This window comes from Geotrypetes seraphini, chromosome 14 (genome assembly GCF_902459505.1).
Source record: "Geotrypetes seraphini chromosome 14, aGeoSer1.1, whole genome shotgun sequence".
In the NCBI taxonomy this organism is placed as follows: domain Eukaryota; kingdom Metazoa; phylum Chordata; class Amphibia; order Gymnophiona; family Dermophiidae; genus Geotrypetes; species Geotrypetes seraphini.
Window position 1 is genome coordinate 32,747,961 of NC_047097.1, and position 21,196 is coordinate 32,769,156.

At 42.3% G+C, this 21,196-nt stretch overlaps 1 protein-coding gene across 3 annotated transcripts in view; it reads right to left on the reverse strand.

Moving 5' to 3' along the window:
- The window catches only part of FURIN (furin, paired basic amino acid cleaving enzyme), a 296,800-nt gene that overhangs the window by 242,891 nt on the left and 32,713 nt on the right, over positions 1-21,196 (reverse strand). The gene's annotated exons all lie outside the window — the stretch shown is intronic.

Genomic DNA, 21,196 nt, shown 5'->3' on the forward strand with positions numbered 1-21,196 from the left:
TTAGCCAGAAAGGTGTGGTAACAGCATTTAACGTAGATGGTTTTAAGAAAGATTTGGACAATTTCCTGGAGGAAAAGTCCATAGTCTGCTATTGAGACAAAAATGGGGGAAGCCAGCATCGGTAGCATGGAATCTTGACACTCTTGGGTTTCAGAATGCTACTACTTCAAGTTTCAAGTTTCAAGTTTATTGGTTTTTTATAACCCGATCATAAAACAAATATCTGACCGGTTAACAATAAAATCTAAATAGAAAAGAAAGAAGTATTTAGATGTGTTGGGAGAGATTAGTGAGAAAGAAAAAATAGAAACATTTAGAACATATGGACTAACCTGACAGTGAGGGTAATTGGGAAGGTTGGGAGAAAGTTACATAATCTTAGAAGAAATGAGATAGAGGGGAGGGATAAAACATGGGGGGCGGGGGTGCCTGGTGTGAGAGATATGCTGAGAGAATGATAATTAGATTGAAGAAGAAATCAACAAGTGGACAAAAAAAAAAAAAAAAAAAGATTAAGATTTGGCATAGGCATCTTTAAATAGGTAAGTTTTAAGGAGAGTCTTAAATTTTGGTAATTGGATTTCGTCTCGAAGAAATTGGGGGAGAGAGTTCCACAATGTGGGTGCAGTTATGGCAAAGTTAGTAGTCCTGGTGTAGAAAGATTCTTTTAGAGAAGGAATGAAAAGGAGTTTTTGATCAGATGATCTTAAAGAACGAGAAGAACTTTGGGGGATTAGAAGTTTATCTAGAAACAGGGGCAGGTGAGATTGTTTGATTTTGAAAGTAAGTAGTATGATTTTATAAAGTATCCGATGAGTGACGGGGAGCCAATGAGCCTCTTTAAAAAGAGGAGTGACATGTTCATATTTGCCAACATTGTAAATGAGTTTAATAGCAGTATTTTGAATAAGTTGCAGCCGCCGAAGTTCTTTTTGGGGGAGTCCATTGAGAAGAGAATTACTATAATCTAAGTGAGAGATGACTAGTGAGTGAATTAGTATGGTAATCGAGTCGGAAGTTAAAATAGATCTGAGGGAGCGAATGATACGTAGTTTGAAGAAACAAGTTTTTATAACAGAACTAATGTGATCGTGAAATGTAAGTTCGCTATCTAGGAAAACGCCTAATAATTTTATTTTAGTTTCCATACGTAATGGTGTAGATTTGATGTAAATTGTTCCAGGTATTATTTCAGATTTTTTAATGGGGAGAAGAAGACCGCAAGATTTGTCGACATTGAGTGAGAGTTTATTAGAGAGAAGCCAATCACTTAAGATAACCAGTTTGGCATTTAGATCGATAATATCTAAAAGATTTGAGGTGTTAATCGGGTATAGCAACTGAATATCGTCAGCGTAGGCGAAAATAGAGAAACCTAGTGATTGTGCGAGAGAAAGAAGAGGGGATAGAAAGATATTGAACAGTAGTGGAGACAAGATGGAGCCCTGAGGGACTCCGAAATTTTGAATTACTGAAGAAGAAATTTGGTTTTTTGCATAAACTTTGAAATTTCGCTGATGAAAATAGGATATGAACCAGTTAAGCGCGTGTCCTGTGATGTTACAATCTGACAGTCTAGATAGTAATAATGAATGGTCGATGGTATCGAATGCCGCGGATAAGTCGAGAGAGATTAGTATGACCGATTTTAGGTGGTCGTGAAAGTAATGTATTGTTGAGATGAGACCTAGTAATGATAGCTCGGTGGAATGTGAAGAGCGAAAGCCTGTCTGATATGGATGAAGGGCATGTGTTTGATCAAAATAATCGGATAGTTGAGTGTGAACAATTTTTTCAGTAACTTTAGAGAGTAGAGACAGATTTGCGATAGGACGATAGTTATTAGGTAAAGAGGGATCAGCGTTATATTGTTTGAGTTTAGGGAAAACTAGTGCAGTTTTCCATGATGTTGGAACTTGACATTCAGAAAAAGATTTGGAAATCATTTCCTTTATGTAAGGTCCGAAAAAAGAGAAAAAATTTTTAAGTAAGTGTGGAGGAAAGGTTTCGATTATATTGTTAGGAGAATTTATTGAGTGCAGAATAGTAGATAATTGGGAAGAAGTGGGTACTTTAAATTGAGAGAGAGAACTGAGGGGCAAGAAGGAGGAATCATTGTTAGTGGTCGGAGAAAAAGGGGGAACAGATGGTCCAAGATGAGTTCTGATATCAATCACTTTTTTGTGGAAAAATTGGGAGAGTTCATCTGCCGTTGGGGATGTAGCAGTTGGTGGAGGAAGTTTCTTTTTTGAATATTTAGAAAGAGATTGAGCTATGTTAAATAGGGTAGATGTATTACTGGTTTTTGAGATAAGTTTTGAATAATATTCTTGTTTTGTCTGTTGAATGGTCTTTTTGTAATGGGAAGCTTTTTCTTTATAGAGGAGTAGGTGAGTATTTTTATATGTTTTGCGCCATTTACTTTCGGCTGAGCGAACCTGTCGACGTAGAAGGATCAGTTTATCGTTAAACCATGGTTGATGTTTTTTTGGTGAAGGATTAATGGTAGATTTATTTTGTATTTTGGAGTTAGGAGCTAGTGAATCTAGGAGAGAGGTCGTGGCGGTCTCCCAATTAACTGTCTGTTCTGTTATAGTTAAAGAGGAAAAGTCTTTAAGATTCAGTTCAAAGGAGGATTGGATAGCTGGAAGAGAAATGTTACTTAGATTGCGAGTAAAAGAGGAGTTATTTATTTGTTTGGTAGAGTGTGAATAACTTGTAAAATTTGATTGCCAAATGATTAGAAAATGGTCTGACCAGGGAACTGGAATGGATTCGATATTGTGGAAAAGAGAAGTCATAGTACTTGGGCATAAGATCATGTCCAATGTATTTCCTGCAGAATGAGTGGGCATGTGGATAAGTGGGGATAATGATAGATCGGATATCAAAGTCAGGAGTTCAGAAGTATGGTAATGAGTAGGTGAATTAAAATGGATATTAAAGTCTCCAAGAATTATTGATTCAGGATAGGTGATATTGAATTCAGTTAGAGTAGCAATGAGAGTAGAGAGAGATAATTTAGTAATTGGCGGGGGTAAATAGATAAGAAGAAAATTGAGAGAGGTGGAAAGTTTAATTGAAAATTGAAGAGATTCGGTAGGGGTGTGAGAGAAAAGATTAGAAGTATTTACCTGAAGAGAGATTGAAGTGTGGTGGATGATTGCCAGTCCGCCGCCTTTTTTATTTGGACGTGGATGGAAAAATGCTTTGTAATTAGGTGGGCAAGCCTGAGTGATATATGCGTCATCTCCCTGGGTTAGCCAAATTTCGGTAAGACAGAGTAATTGAAGGTTGTGATGAATGATAATATCATGAATTAAATGGTGTTTATTTTTTAGAGAGCGAACATTTATTAGACCAGAATTAAATGTATGGGGGTGTTTGGACAGGGTTTTGGAAGGAGGAAGCAGAGGGATGGAGATGTATTGTCTGGGGTGAATATTGAGTTGGCTTTTGCTAAATGAGGGTTCGTTATGACGGCGGCCCCAAATGGTTGGGATAGATGACATGGTATCTGAGGTGGAAAAAGCAAATTCTTTATTATGAATAGTAAGGAAGATATATAGATTGAGGAAAAAATAAGAAAGTATAAGCTGGCAGAAGAAAGTGGACAATTGGGTAAAGGAATGAGTGTTAGAACATGAAATTGGTGAAGAGTGAAAGAGCTGCATGAAGGAGCGCATAAAGGAGCAGGTACTAGTGACCTAGATTGGCCACCATGAAGACGGGCTACTGGGCTACATGGACCATTAATCTGATCCAGTAAAGCTATTCTTATGTTCTTATATCCTTTCAGTAGTAGCTGAAGATAAGTCCCATTCTGGCACACTAGGTATTTTCCCTATCCCCACAGGGCTTAGAATCTATTTTTGTACCGGAAGCAACAGAGTTAAAGCAACTTGAACAAGAAAGGAGGATTTGAGCCAGGATTGGAATCAGGCTTCCCTGCTCGCTAGCCTAGTGCCTGCCATTTCTTTATGCTCCCTTAAAATGAATATTCAGCTGTGTATACCAAACTGCATTTAGACCATATTGAGCCCCATTTAATAAAGGGTGGTAAGATTTTATAGTTACAAGAGTTCAAGATTTATTTAAAATTTGATTAATCGCTTAATGATACTTCAAAGCAATGAACATAATTAAAAAAACTTTACAACTTTCAGGGGGAACAAACAAATAAACAGTACTCAATGAACAAGACATACATTACAGAAAGGGAAAAAGGGTAAAAAAATACAATATTTAAAGGAAAGAAACAAATGGATTAAACATCAGGAGGGGTAAATAAAAACAATGGAGTATAAAATTCAAAAGAGCAGACTAAATTTTAAAAATAAAACTAAATCAGTCAAAGGCATCTTTAAAAAGAAAGCACTTTAACTTGCTCTTAAATCTATTTATAAGACGTTCTACTTTTAGATAAATGAGCAAGGAATTCCAGATTTGTGGTGCTGTGATGGAAAAAACATACTGTCGACGTGTATTAATGATTTTAAGAGAAGGAACTGTCGATAAGTGTTGATCACTAGATCTGAGCGTTCTGGCAGAAGCATAGGGAACCAAGAGCCTATCGATAAATGCTGGAGCTTTAAAAATAAGAGATTTCAAAGTTAACAGACGTATTTTATAAGTAATGCGATGAGCTACCGGAAGCCAATATGCTTTTTTGAGAAGAGGCAAGACATGGTTATATTTCTTGGCATTCATGATGAGCTTAATAGAGGCATTTTGGATGATTTGTAAGCGCCTTATTTCTTTTTGAATAGGGCATTGCAATAATCAATTTTTGAAATAACCAAAGAGTGTATTAGAATGTTAATTGATTTAGGCTCCAAAAATTTTGAAACAGAGCGTATTTGTCATAATCTGAAGAAGATGGACTTAACTACTCTACTGATGTGTTCATGGTATGTTAACTTCTGATCTAATGTAACCCCTAGGATCTTGACGGTATTAACTACCTGGGTTACTGTGGGTTAATGGCTAAATTCAATGTTTCCTCTTTAATTAGTGCTCGATGAACAGTACCACCTATCAAGGGCACATCTAGGCAGTGTACAATAAACTAGAAATGATAGAGCAGGGTGATCAAAGCCCCCAGGTGAGTATTAGCCCTCAGGTAAGTAAAATCACTGAATACCTCTACATGAATGGGAAAAGGGGGCAATGCTCTAAGTATGGGAAACAAGATTCTGGATCTAGAAGCTGTGATGGAAGAAGAGGAGTTGGATATAGTAGCGATCTCGAAGAACCATGACTGGGATGTAGTTATATCAGGCTATAATCTGTTCAGGAAAGACAGGGTAGGAAAAAAAGAAGGGAGAGTAGCGTTATATATTAAAGATCATATTAAAGCCACACAATTACAGGATCTGCAGGGCAAGGAAGAGGCACCGTGGATCAATTTGGACAGAGGGAATGGTGAATATATTTACATTGGTGTGATATACAGGCCTCCTTCACAGACGGAAGAAGTAGATAGAGATTTCATAGTAGACATTCAGAATGTATCTAAAAAAGGGTAAGTTTTACTAATAGGAGATTTTAACATGATCCTGCAACCTCAGGGTGCTGAGGCTGCAGCCCTAGCAACTAGGTCACTCCTCCACTGCGATTGTTAGACAGACCTGAAAAAATAATCCATGCGTAAACCTTCTGCATGGAAAAAGAGCATGCAAATTTACAGTATCATTACATTAGTGATTTCTATTCCGCCATTACCTTGCTGTTCAAGGCGGATAATGTATATTTATTGTAGATACCCAGAAAACCAGATTAGCTTGGAGTGTCCCGAGAACTGGGTTAAGAACCCTTCCCTATGTTGACACAACCCTCCCGGCTGGTAAGCTTGTGGGAGTGTGTGGTGCAGTGGTTAGAGCTACAGCCTTGGCAACCTGAGGTTGTGGGTTCGAATCCCGCACTGCACCTTGTGGCCCTGGGCATATCACATAATCCCCATTGCCTCAGGTACATTAGATAGAGTGAGAGCCCGCCGGGACAGTTAGGGAATAATGCTTGATTACCTGAATAATTTGTAATCCGCAGAGTTGTAGGATATGCAGAATATAATTTTTTTTTTTTTAAACCAAGCTTGAAAGCGTCTGTAAACTATACATAATGATTCATGTTTGGGGCAGGTGCTGACTGTTGCTTGTTAGTGACAAATACATAAACAAGAATCTTTAAAAAGGGATTGAGATGTGACCCTGGAAACTACAGGCCGGTAAGTTTGACATCGGTTCCGGGCAAGATGGTAGAAGCATTGATAAAGGACAGCATCTGTGAGCACATTGAAAAAAATGGACTAATGAAAGCGAGCCAACATGGCTTCTGCAAAGGAAGATCGTGCCAAACAAACTTACTGCACTTCTTTGAAGGGGTAAACAGCCAGATGGACAAAGGGGAAACCATAGACATCATTTATCTCGACTTCCAAAAAGCCTTTGACAAGGTACCCCATGAGCGGCTACTTAGGAAACTGTGGAACCACGGGGTGGAAGGGGACGTACACAGATGGATTAAACACTGGTTGGCAGGCAGAAAGGGTTGGAGTGAAGGGCCACTACTTGGACTGGAGGAGGGTCACAAGCAGAGTTCCGCAGGGGTCGGTACTTGGACCGCTGCTGTTCAATGTATTTATTAATGACCTAGAAACGGGGACGAAGTGTGAAGTTATAAAATTTGCGGATAACACTAAACTCTGTAGAAGGGTTAGAACTGTGGAAGAATGTGAGGACCTACAAAGGGACCTGAACAAACTGGAGGAGTGGGCGAATAAATAGCAAATGAACTTCAATGTAGGGAAATGCAAGGTCATGCATGTAGGGAAAAAGAACCCGATGTTCAGCTACCAAATGGGGGGATTAGTACTAGAGGGAAGTAACCTTGAAAGAGACTTGAGTGTACTGGTGGACACAACAATGAAGTCAACGGCACAATGTGCAGCAGCCTCAAAGAAGGCAAACAGAATGTTGGGTATTATTAAGAAGGGTATTACAACCAGAACGAAAGAAGTCATCATGCCGCTGTATCGCACGATGGTGCGCCCGCACCTGGAATACTGTGTCCAATATTGGTCGCCATACCTAAAGAAGGACATGGAGATACTTGAGAGGGTTCAGAGAAGAGCGTCAAGAATGATAAAAGGTATGGAAAACCTTTCATACGCAGACAGGCTAGAAAGGCTGGGGCTCTTCACCCTGGAGAAGCGGAGACTCAGAGGAGACATGATAGAGACTTACAAGATCATGAAGGGCATAGAGAAGGTGGAAAGGGACAGATTCTTCAGCCTATTGGGAACTACAAGAACAAGGGGGCACTTGGAGAAATTGAAAGGAGACAGGTTTAGAACCAATGCTAGGAAATTTTTCTTCACTCAGAGTGGTAGACACCTGGAATGAACTTCCGGAGGATGTGATAGGACAGAGTACATTAAGGGGATTCAAAGAGAGATTGGACAAGTTCCTGAGATTGAGGGATATAGATAGAGGTAGAGATAGGATTATGGAATGGTATAGATAGAATAATAATGGGGATTGAAAGGTTTTAGACAAAGGATCACTTCCAGGTCATGGACGTGATGGGCCACCGCGGGAGCGGACTGCTGGGCGCGATGGACCCCTGGTCTGACCCAGTGGAGGCACTTTTTATATTCTTAATGAACCCAACATCCGTGAAATGTAGGTGTGTTTGTGCGGCTTTTGCTGATTTGATGTTATGTGGCTTGTTTGCTTGTACCTTGTTTCAAGTTTGCCTTCCTTAAATAAAATTAAAAAAAATAATAATAATAACGATTAACGTGTGGTAAAAGGTTCATATAAGTTTAAAAAAATTGGTCAATAGAAAAGAATACAAAAATGGAGATCTCTGTTCAAAGGTAGATACTAGTATATATAAGACAGTCCCCAACATCACCACAATTACCACAAAAAGTGTATCTTCACAAATTGAGAAGCAATTTAGAAGTTGCTATTTCAGTTTATCAGAGCTACTACTCAGGATATCCAAAGCACAAGTCATAAAAGGAAAAAGCTCTCAGACGGACTGTATCTGTGTCTGCCCCCCCCCCCCTCAATGCTATGGAAAAGAATAAAATTAAATTATTAGATGCTACTACAATATAAACAAGGCAACAGGTATTGGCATACTTCAAGACAAAAGGCAGTACACATAGTATAGCAAACAGCTATACTGTTCCATCACTAGGTGTCACCTTACACGGCAACCATTTAAAAAGCAAGAGAACTCGAGCAGCAGCTTTCATAGTTGAATTTTCAAAAAAGAAAATTAAGCACATCAAAATCATTTAAGAGCCACCCCAGCAGAATTTAGAGACATGGAGCTTTGTGTGATAGAAAAGCACACAGAACATACCTCATGGACTTATTTCCAATCCCTTTGTGCTTTGTGTGTGTCTTGACTGGTAAAGTACAGAAGAGAGCAGGAGGTTGTGCCAAAGAATTAAATTACCTAACTGCTAGGTTTCAGTGTATCAAAGTTTTTATGCTGCTTAAGCTAAACTCTATGAGTGTCAGGAGCAGTGTAGGACATTCAGCGCGGTTCCTTGCGCTAATAACCACTATCACAGTTTAGTAAAAAACAGGGGGGGGGGGTTAGTCCTCTAGAACCGCAGTCTGATCTACATTTTACATTTTCAACATCCATTTTATTAAACTTTTGGAGACCTATTTTGCTTCCAGACAGAAAGACAAAGATTCATGACTTTTGGGGCTGTGAAGACTTAAAAGGGTATTTAAGCAGCTGGAAAGAGAAATCTTCTGTTCCTTCAATACTTTAATTTTCAGACTTCCAAATGAAGACCTGCCTGCAATATCAAGTCAAGTGTTAGACGAAGTTTAAAAAGTCACAAAACAACTTACTGCCTTTTAACGCAGAAAGGCAAAAGTTACCCTGGAGCTTCAGGAGTGCATTTTCACCTCACAACAGCATAACAGCTGTGTGCACACACTCATCGCTATCAAATAGCAGAAATCACTTGCTGGAAACCTTTAAAATCAACACCAGGTTACATGTAGCAGCAGAACACCAAGCACACAATGATAAATGGCAAAAAAAACCCAAAAGGGTCAAGTTGCATCACACACTTTACAGGAGAATAGTCTTGCAGTTCTTAGAAATGCCCACAGCTGGGCAAGCAGCGCAGACGGTGTGCATAAACTAGTCAATTGGGTGTTAATAATCACTTATTGAGGTTAATTCGATTGAATTGGCATTAATTTGGATTTACACTCACGTCTGCCTACACACTGTTCTATAATGCTGTGGAAGGGAACAGGGCATTCCAAATACACAAGCACAGCCTTCTAGACCAGTGGTTCCCAACCCTGTCCTGGAGGACCACCAGACCAGCCCTAATGAATATGCATGGAGCAGATTTGCATGCCTGGCACCTCCATTATATGCTGATCTCTCTCATGCATATTCATTAGGGCTGGCCTGTGTGACAAACCCAGCACCAGCACTAGCCCAGTCCCTGATAGGATTAAGTGCAGAAGAATGGACCAGATTGATTCTGGCGCTCAACTTGAGGCTGACCTCCCTTGCCCCTATAATCAAAGTGATAGTGAGCTGGAACAGAGGCAGGCAGGTTGGCAACGGCAGCTTCCGGGCTTTAGAACAGCTAAAGAAGCCACAAGGAAAGTAGCTGCAGTTGAAAAACCCAGGCAGAGGAAAACTGCTGTAGAGCCAAAACCCATCCCCCGCTACAGGCTGAAGGGGATTGGCTCTGGTCTGTTTAAAAGCAGGCAGAGACAAACAGGAGGAGGAGGAGGAGCGAGTGACGAAGGCGAGTCACTCCCACAGCCCAAGGCAGGAGAGGAGCTGTGGAACAGGGCAGCAGAGGAAAACGTGCTGGATTATCCCATGCAGGATTTGGAGGAAGTCTTAACCCCTTCAAACTATCCAGTGCCAGACCAGGTAGAAGGCATGGAGATAGAAATAGCTGGCCCTAGGGTAGAAGGCCAGTTAGAAGGTATGGAATTCTGAAGGAAAGAATGCAGCAACAGGGAAACTGTTTGTGCTTTGTGTTTTCTTTTTGCATATCGTTTTTTTTCTCTCTCTGCTGCCCAAGCTAAACCTGAAGAAGGGGATATATATATTGAGCTGTATAAGCATAGGAAGTTGGAGAATAATACTTGCCTGAAGTCTGAATCAAGTTATGCATTCAAAGACAAGTTTGTGAACCAGATGCAGGCTGAACTGTTTAAAGTGCTGTTGGAACTGTAGGAAAGTTACTGTGACTCCCGTTGCAGGGAGCTAATTAGATTAACCGTCTCAGCTGTGTGATTTGTGCCTGCACGTAGGAGCTGTGAAAAAAACTGACTTGCTAACAGAGTGTGCTGTGACGATTTTTGCCTACTGAGTTTTTGTCTGCTTGAAAATGTACTGTAAGTTTGATTTTTGCCAATTTACTATTTTTGTTCAATGACCTGCAAAGTGATATTGTTTTGCTGTTGCATATCTTTTGACCTGGAGGTCAGAATAAACCACTTATGTTTTCCTAAAGAACTCGTTTGCTTGGTGATATAGTGAAACCTTGTACTTACCCTATATCTCGAGGGGCCTAGACCGTTGTCTGGGGCTGCCTAAAAATCCTGAAGGTACCCCTAGTTGAAGGGGACGCGCCCGAATCTGTGTGTTTGTCACACGCCAGCCCTGGACTGCAAGGGGGTTTGTGACAGTGTGGTATCAGGAGTGCGGTCTGTTACCTCTTCAGGTGAAGATTGGGGAGTGCATAGGTGGAAAATTTTTTTTTTTACTCTCTACTATTGTTTGGTTCATCGGAACCAGGATTATAAATGCTGGTGAATGGAAGCGGCTTGAACATTCCAAAGATATCGGTTCCAGTGTCCGGAGTTTGGCGGCTGCAGGAAGGGTGGATAGCAGACCGGGGGTCAAGGCCATCGTCCTGAGCTGACGAGGAACAAAAGGGGGACCAAGAGGTCTCTGAAGAAGGGTGGTGCACCCTGTAATGAGCACGCAGGCGATGATGCATCAGTACCTCTGGTAAGCATATACAACAGAGGGGCTGGTGAAGATAGTTTCGGGGAGAAAGAACTGTGTGGTATCGCACTTGGAGTGTGTGTTTTTTCATTTTTTACAGAGTCAGCATGGAGCCAGCGGCGTTAGCAGTGGTTGCGGGAGAACGTCAGAGGCAGAATGAGGACTTAAAGAAGGTCCTGGAGACTAGCCACGGACTATGGCAAGCAAGCCAGGAGGCTAGTGAACGTCATCACAGTGACTTTATGCGAGCCATGGAGCAGCAGTCTCAATTAATGGCGCAGCTATTGAAGCCTACGACTGGTGGACAGATGCATATACCGGTATTGGGGACTGGGGGTAATCTACCTGTGGTAGGGCAAAACTCTCTAGGTTTATTGAATTTGAACAAAATAACACCACAGGATGCCCCAGATGATTTTTTAAACTCTTTTGAGAGGGTTGCTGCTGCAACAGGTTGGCCTCCAGAGCAGTGGGCGGTTCGCCTTCTGCCATGTTTGGCTGGCGAGACCCTTGCGGCTTTTCAGACCATTGCTGCGGATCAGGCCAGTAGTTACCCAGCTGTGAAAGCACATATCCTAGATTTTCTGGGATATACCAGAGAGTATTACAGGCAAACCTTTCGTGCTCTCCAGTTAAAGGTAAAAGAGAGACCTAAGGCACTGTTACAACGCCTAACGAAAGCTGCGGAGAGATGGTTACAGCCTTTCTTGGCAGACCCACGAGCTATGTTCGCTGAGTTAGTCAGGGAACAATTCCTAGAGGCTCTGCCCCAGAACATAAAGGGGTGGATTCAGAAACAGGGATGCCAGGATCTGACACAGTCACTATCTGTGGCAGAAGCCTATCTGGATGCCCAGGGACTTCCCGAGAAACCAGGCCCAAGTTATAGACCCCAGACACAGTTCCAGAGGGACACTACACTTCAGGCCCCTACTAATAATAACATACCACCCAGGAACCCTCAGAAGCGAGTACAGAAACCCTTTAACCCAGCTCCCATCGTTTGCTTCAGGTGTGGGGGAAAAGGTCACCGACAGGGGGAGTGTGTTGAAAGAAAAGGTTTTACGGTAACCTGTGACCTGGAAAAGGGTAAGATTACACCAGGGGGGAGATATCTGGTGGTGGTATCAATAGGGGGCAAAGACATGGAGGCCTTACTTGATACAGGGGCGGACCAGTCAATGTTAGCCCACCGGTGCTGGAACACAGTATTTCCTAGGGAAAAGGGGCATGATTTTGTAGGTAGAGTAAGAATTAAGTGTATCCATGGGGATAGTAAACAATACCCATTGAGACCTACCACAGTTAGGTATAAAGATAGAGTGTATCAAACTTCCTTTGCGTTAGTGCCAGAGGCACCATATGATGTTATACTGGGGAAGGATTGGAAAGGGTTCCCGGTAGCATTACAGGAAAAACAGTGTCTAGTTAACACAAGAGCACAGGGATCCTCTAACCATGAACCTGAAGGGACATTAGGCAGGATATTTCCTTTTGCAGGAGAAGCCTTTCAGGAATATGAACAAAGGCAGGGGCGTAGGACACGGGCCCAGAACAAAAGACAACAGCAAGGGAGAAGTAGAGCCATGAAGCGGGCAGGGGAAACCAGGGAAGTCCCGTGGCTCCCCAAGGATGTTATGGATGCTTTTCCTACATTTCGGGAGGAGCAGAAAACCGATCCAACCCTGGGAGAAGAATGGCAGAGAGTAGGAAAGGGGTGTATAGAGGGTAAACGCTGGATAGAGAAACAGGGCTTGCTGTATAAAGAAGGCCCGGGTGACCTAGAAGGGGAAATGGTACAACAATTATTGATTCCCCAAGGGTTTAGAAGACTGATACTTAGGTTAGCCCATGATCACCCGTTATCGGGTCACAAAGGAACAGAAGCCACTATTAAACAGATAGAAAGACGGTTTTTTTGGCCGGGATTAAGGCAGGCTGTGATAAATTTTTGTCAGTCCTGTTCCACGTGCCAAAAACTGTCTTTGGCGAAACCGGCCAGAGCACCCCTCATTCCTGTACCGGTGGTAGAGGAACCATTACGGCGGTTGGCCATGGATATTGTGGGACCATTGGAGAAAACACCTAGGGGATATAATTTCATGTTGGTAGTAATGGACGTAGCCACACGGTTCCCTTGGGCTTTTCCATTAAAGAAGGCCACATCTACCAGTATTATGAAAGAACTGTTAGGGTTGTTTTGTATGGTAGGGTTTCCCCGGGAGATTCTTACAGACCAGGGTAGCAATTTTTTATCTAGTGAAATGAGGTTGTTTTATGAGGGATTTGGCATCCGTCATATTAAAACGTCTGCCTACCACCCTCAAGCTAATGGTATGGTGGAACGTTTTAATCAGACAATTAAGCAAATGCTGAAAAAGGGCATAGAAGGAGATTCTAAGAACTGGGATATGTTTATTCCTTTTGCACTCTTTGCAGCGCGAGAGAAGGTGCAGGATTCTCTGGGACTTAGTCCGTACGAATTATTGTTTGGGAGACCACCTAGGGGGGTGCTGGATATGTTGAAAGAGAAGTGGGTGTTTCCCGAGGACTCGGGGAGTAACGTAATAACATATTTAGCTCAGCTTAAGGATAGGTTACGGAGGTCCCTGGAACTCGGAAGAGGGAATTTGGAGTGGAGTCAAAGACAGCAAAAGACTTATTATGACAGAAGGGCAAAGGAACGGGAATTACAGATAGGTGATCGAGTCCTTATATTAATACCCACAGACACTCACAAATTCTTGGCACAATGGAAGGGCCCAGCCACCATTGTGGAAAGGATAGGAGAGGTGGACTATCGGGTCAAGGATGATAAGGGGAGACTGCAGACCTATCATGTCAACCTATTGAAACCATGGAAAGATCGGGAGGTGTTGGCTTTGGTAGCACAACAAGGGCAGGAAGATGACCTAGGACCTCAGGTTACGGACTTCAAGGCTGAGGGGGAAGTCAATGTAGGAACTGCCCTCACACAAGTACAGGTCCATCAGGTGAAGGAAGTAGTCCGACAGTTTGGGGATGTGTTCTCTTCTGTACCAGGGAAAACGGGGGTAGTATCCCATGATATTATAACAGTACCAGGGAAGGTGGTACGGGTACGCCCCTATAGGCTGTCAGAGGAAAAGAAAGCTCTGGTAGAGGAGTTGGTACAAGAGATGCTAACTTTAGGGGTTATAGAGACCTCGCAAAGTCCATGGTGTAGCCCCATTGTTATTGTGCCTAAAGCTGATGGGACACCACGTTTTTGTATTGACTTTCGCCAGGTAAACGAGGTGTCGCAGTTTGATGCATTCCCAATGCCAAGGGTGGATGAATTACTGGATAGATTAGGATCAGCCCAGTTTTTAACTACCATTGACCTCACAAAAGGCTACTGGCAAATACCACTGACCGAATCGGCTAAACCTAAAACAGCGTTCAGCACGCCACGGGGCCTATTTCAATTTAGGCGCATGCCATTTGGCTTACATGGGGCGGCAGCTACTTGCCAGCGCCTAGTCCGCGAGGTGTTACGGGATCACCATGGGTACGCGGACGCTTACATCGACGACATAGTGATCCATTCAGGTACATGGGAACAGCATGTGCAACACCTTAAAGCTGTCCTGGAAGCTCTGAGGGGGGCCGGTCTCACAATAAATCCAAAAAAATGTTTCATTGGTCAACAAGAGGTAAAGTACTTGGGATATATTGTGGGAAAGGGGCAGATAAAGCCTATAGTGGATAAGGTGCAATGCATTCGGGGATACCCGGCTCCTAACAACAAAAAACAACTCAGGGCTTTCTTAGGACTGGTAGGATACTACAGGAGGTTTATCCCTCACTTTTCGTCCCAGGCAGGACCCTTGACTGACATGTTGAAGAAAGGGAAACCAGAGACACTGGGTTGGGACAATATGAGTAGGCAGGCTTTTCAAAGATTAAGGGCTAGTTTGTGTGAAAGGCCCGTGCTCAAAGCTATTGATTTTGACCTTCCATTGATTTTACAAACTGATGCCTCAGGCACAGGCTTAGGAGCAGTCCTAAGTCAAGAAAGCCAAGGGTTAGAACATCCCATTCTGTACTTGAGTCGGAAGCTCCATCCTAATGAACAAAATTATGCAACGGTGGAACAGGAATGCCTAGCGGTAAAATGGGCTGTTCAGACTCTTGAGCATTATTTACAGGACAGGGAGTTTACGCTAGTGACTGACCACGCAGCCTTGAAATGGTTAAATACCATGCGGAACAATAACGCTAGACTTACACGATGGTATTTAGCCCTTCAGGTGTTCAAATTTAAGGTGGTGCATCGGCCAGGTAAACTTAACACCAATGTAGATATCCTGTCACGTATGCCTGAGAATATAGGGACTCCTCAGGGTACAAGTGAGGGTCATCCTTTAAGGGTGGGGGAATGTGACAAACCCAGCACCAGCACTAGCCCAGTCCCTGATAGGATTAAGTGCAGAAGAATGGACCAGATTGATTCTGGCGCTCAACTTGAGGCTGACCTCCCTTGCCCCTATAATCAAAGTGATAGTGAGCTGGAACAGAGGCAGGCAGGTTGGCAACGGCAGCTTCCGGGCTTTAGAACAGCTAAAGAAGCCACAAGGAAAGTAGCTGCAGTTGAAAAACCCAGGCAGAGGAAAACTGCTGTAGAGCCAAAACCCATCCCCCGCTACAGGCTGAAGGGGATTGGCTCTGGTCTGTTTAAAAGCAGGCAGAGACAAACAGGAGGAGGAGGAGCGAGTGACGAGGGCGAGTCACTCCCACAGCCCAAGGCAGGAGAGGAGCTGTGGAACAGGGCAGCAGAGGAAAACGTGCTGGATTATCCCATGCAGGATTTGGAGGAAGTCTTAACCCCTTCAAACTATCCAGTGCCAGACCAGGTAGAAGGCATGGAGATAGAAATAGCTGGCCCTAGGGTAGAAGGCCAGTTAGAAGGTATGGAATTCTGAAGGAAAGAATGCAGCAACAGGGAAACTGTTTGTGCTTTGTGTTTTCTTTTTGCATATCGTTTTTTTTCTCTCTCTGCTGCCCAAGCTAAACCTGAAGAAGGGGATATATATATTGAGCTGTATAAGCATAGGAAGTTGGAGAATAATACTTGCCTGAAGTCTGAATCAAGTTATGCATTCAAAGACAAGTTTGTGAACCAGATGCAGGCTGAACTGTTTAAAGTGCTGTTGGAACTGTAGGAAAGTTACTGTGACTCCCGTTGCAGGGAGCTAATTAGATTAACCGTCTCAGCTGTGTGATTTGTGCCTGCACGTAGGAGCTGTGAAAAAAACTGACTTGCTAACAGAGTGTGCTGTGACGATTTTTGCCTACTGAGTTTTTGTCTGCTTGAAAATGTACTGTAAGTTTGATTTTTGCCAATTTACTATTTTTGTTCAATGACCTGCAAAGTGATATTGTTTTGCTGTTGCATATCTTTTGACCTGGAGGTCAGAATAAACCACTTATGTTTTCCTAAAGAACTCGTTTGCTTGGTGATATAGTGAAACCTTGTACTTACCCTATATCTCGAGGGGCCTAGACCGTTGTCTGGGGCTGCCTAAAAATCCTGAAGGTACCCCTAGTTGAAGGGGACGCGCCCGAATCTGTGTGTTTGTCACACGCCAGCCCTGGACTGCAAGGGGGTTTGTGACACCTGGTGGTCCTCCATGGGAACCACTGGTCTAGACTAACGAGGCTACAAGCCCAACTTGCACAGCAGGATTTCAGCCGGCATTTAGTCCTCACGTCTTGAATGCAGAAATCTACTCCAAGCATTACGCAGTAGGATTTTCCATTTTCAATCATGGGTTCTGGATTCTGAATGGGAGTTGCCTTGGGAGGAGGGGGGAGGTTGTGAATCGGTTTGTTACAGATCTATTATGAAAATTGCTGTATTTGTTTGGAATTGTGTTTATGTTTAAATCAGGTTTCTTAGGTAAAACAAAGGGCTTTCCAGGCCGAGTACCTTTTATAGAACAAGAACTTAGTGTGGATTTTTCCTACTGCCTAAATAGGAACACCATTTACAGTTCACAGAACAAAACATTTGTTGTTGCTCGTCTGTGTAGCTCTACCCACTTGGAAGCTGATGTAATAAGGTGTACTTTAGAGCCACAGGGCTGAAATTCAGCCCACGGTTTCCTAATGTTGGCATAAGGTTAGGTAACAGTACTGGGTACAGAGAAACTTGAAAAAGTACATTGATTGAGCAGCACACTCATATCTTACACAATTGTCTGCACTAAACACTTTGTGCCACAATAGTGCTAAATCCTCTCCCCCCTCCCTTTCCTACATCAACCTTATTTCTATCCAGATCCTGCAAATCTCAGATTAGCTACAAGCGTTCTGCTGACAAAAGAGATTGGCAGAGAGGGAGAAAAGGGTAGCAAGACCCTCCTCCAAAAGGAGATTTAAAACCGTTGTGACCATAGAGGCCAGATGGGCAACCACAGTTCTTGAAAGCTACAATCCAGTCAGTCTTTCAAGATTTCCCTAATGAATAAGCACAAAATCTAATTTGTATACAATGGAAGCAGTACATTCACATCAATCTTGTGCATATTCATTGTGGAAATCTTGAAAACCCAACTGGGTTGAGGTCCTCAAGGACTCTGGTTGCCCTCCTCTGATATATTGGCCTTAACGCCTTCCTTCTGAATAGCCTCACTATATCCAAATATATCTGAATTTTGGCAGCTTAAAGAGGCAGCACATGCTGTAAAATGCTTCCTACATTCCAGACTAGTCTTGTCATTGCCCAAGGTAGACACCAACATTATCTGATAACTGGGAGCAATTAAAAAAAAAAAGAGATACTTAACCTCTGTTATATTTTACAGAACACTAAAACCTTTTGCCTGCCTCCAGACTCTGATTCATGGAGTCTCCCACCCAGGCTAACCACAGACTCTCGGTTTTCATAACAGATCCAGCTAAGATGTGGAAGCTGAAGTTACTGTGTCAGGCAGTGTTGAGGACTTAGGAAGCTCTGGGGCAGAATGGTTTCTTTCAATGCAATGTTCACGAAGACCCTTTCCACATGCTATAGTTTTCCCTCTCGGAGCCTCTCAATGAATCACCTGATAGAAGAGAAATCCAGATGAAAAGCATTATGAATGTTTCCATGATACAGACCATGTAAGCTAGGTCATGTGTCACATTTAATAAGGCTCAGGACAAGCACAAAGGATCCTTAGCTGCAACCCCCCCCCCCCCAAGAGGCAGCAGATGGCCCAGTGGTACATGTTCAAAGCATTCTTCTCAGAAGAACTCAACAAGTGTCGGAACAGCCACAATGAAGCAGAAAGTTCAGACATACTCGATGCATAAACGAGCCAATGATTTTAGGGTGCTTTATTTTATTTGGATGCTTATAATCTTCTTATTTTACATGTTTGCACCATTGTTGATAACAATGTCTGTTTGAAATTGTATGTTATTGACATTTCTCAATACCTTGGCTACCAGCACTTTACAGGGTAAAATTTTAAAAACTGGTTTGATTTTCAATTATTGTTCTTTTATTATCCTTGTATATATTTTTCAAAGCACAACAAAAAAAAATTTTGATTTTTTTTTTTTTTTTCTCTCCTCTAAGGTCCTGTCATGGAGCATTACTCCTCCTCCTCAAAACGTGTATGATGTGATACCACCAGGGAACCTTCTCAGGAGTAGTCCCAACATTCAGGAACTTACTCCCAAACCTTTAACACATCTTAGCTATGTTATGTGAATGTTCTAATGCATGCTTATTAGATGTTTCATCCTATCTAAGGGCTCCTTCTTAAGGCACGCTAACTGATTTAGCATGCACTAAATGCTATGGCATCCATTACATTCTATGAGCGCCATAGCATTTAGCGTGCTAAATCAGTTAGCGCACCCTAAGTTATTTGAATGCAGTGCTGTTAAATGTATATTTTAAAAAAACCAAAACTTGATGCCATTTCAAGGTAGTCCTATTGGCTTTCATTTTGTATTTTCAAGTTTATTTCATTGATTAAATGTGTTTACATTTGGTGGTTTTACTATTGTTATGCTGTTAAACTGTACCTGATATCCTCGTACACCACCTTGCATGAATCTCTTCATAGAAGGTGACTAAATAAATCCCAATAAATAAAAACAAACCAACATTAGGAGGTCTTCGGGATCTCACATAACCAGGTCTGTCTGGCAGGCTACACAGGGGACCTACGTGACCTGATGGTTTGGGTTTTATACAGGGAAATAATCTAACTGTAATGGAGGCAATGGAAGGTAAAGTGACATTCCCAAGGTCACGCAGCCAAGTTTGACACTGCAGTACTGCTAACTATTGAACTTTGCACTTGGGCCAGATATTCAGACAGCAGCTGCTTTTAACAGACACTGTGAGGGAAGAAAGGTCCTGGATGAAGTCAAGAGAGACTCTTGTTAAGTTAATATTTGTATTTCGCTGATTGTCCAGCTCTTTTTAGTGTAAACTGCCTAGAACGTTTGGTTAAAAGAATAAAGTTATTATTATTATTAATTAGAACACTAAGGGTGAAGATGCTAAGCTTTCCTGGAAGGAAACGCTCTATGGCTGGAAGCTAAGATATATTCCTACCGTCAGTGCTGGCAGGGCAGACTGGATGTATCAGTTGGTCATTTTCCATCATCATTCATGGTTGCAACAATCCATGTCATAGTGCAATCTAAAAAATGTCTTTTCAAGAATGCACAAACATTGGCAATATGCCATAAATAACTCAAATTGCAAATGCCCCACCTCCTACAGAAAACAACAAGGCAAAGAACAGAGTGAAAAAATTGTTCATAGGTAAGAATGTGACAGAGTGGCACGTTAATTTTAGGACACCATATTTGGAGCCCGACTCTCCAGAGGTAAAACAGCAAGACCATTACTAGGGGTGTCAGTCAAAGGGTGCTATTTTGCAAACTTCCTTTACCATATTTGATGGCTCACCTCACCAATCAGCTTGGGGGGGGGGGGGAGAGAGGAGGGAGGAATGGAATTTACAAACAAATCCCTAACTTCTCATAAAAGATCCCCGTTACCCCTTCTCTCCATCCCTCCTTATAAGCCCATTCACAATAGCATCCCTCCTACACATCATTTGTTATAGATAATAAAAGTCTAATATATAGAAACAAACCTAAACTACCATTTTCCATACTATACCTCTTGTAAATCCCTATAATAAAATACTGAGCACCAACTTCAACTTTCCTATTAAGACTTGTATACCGCCTATTGTAGTTATACAACCACACTCAAAGCGGTTTACATACAGGTACTTCAAACATTTTCCCCATCTGTTCTGAGGGGCTCACAATCTATCTAATGTACCTGGGGCAGTGGAAGATTAAATGACTTACTCAGAGTCACAGGGAGCAGTGCAGGGTTTGAACCCACAACCTCAGGATGCAGCTCTAACCGATACGCCATTCTCTAAAAACCTACAGGGCCATACCTTCAACTTGTTTTTAAAACAGAGAATAGAGCATATGTCATAGCTCCAAGGAAACAGAATTCTGCAGTTTATGGCCAGTCACCCTAAATGTCTACATACATGTGGACTGTAACTTAAGCTCAACTAGCATTCTAAGATGGCCTTGGTTTTAAGGGACGTTTTGGAGCAGGAGAGACAAGATCCTCTTTTTGTCCCCCACTAGACCCCACGCATGAAACAGTAAATAGTAAAAGGGGAGGGGACTTTGGATGGTCTGGCATTACCCTGACTTTTTCAAAACAGAGAATAGAGGGGGGGTTTCTTTGTTCAACTGGTAGGTTCCTTGGACAGCATCTAGAGAAGCAATGGTTGACATATTAGGCAGGCCATTAGTCAGGAAAAGTTAGCACCAAGTCTTGAGGTATTATAGTACTTAACTAATCAAGGTTTTATGCAATAATAAATGCATCAGGAGATAGAAGAAAGCACTATGCTAGGCTTGTTGAACGAGTGCTGGAGCTGCCAGAAGGAACAGCAATGTAATTAATATGAAATGTTAGGCCACATGGCTGAGTTTGGCAGGCTGCAGTGGTGAAAATCAACTAGAATAACCTTGACAGGCAGACATATATTTTAATAGCTAGAACTCATAGAGGAACACAGGCACTCATGTAGCGGGGTTTATCTGGGAGATTAACCAGCAACTGTTATTAAGGTAGACTTGGGGAAAGCCACTGCTTGCTTAT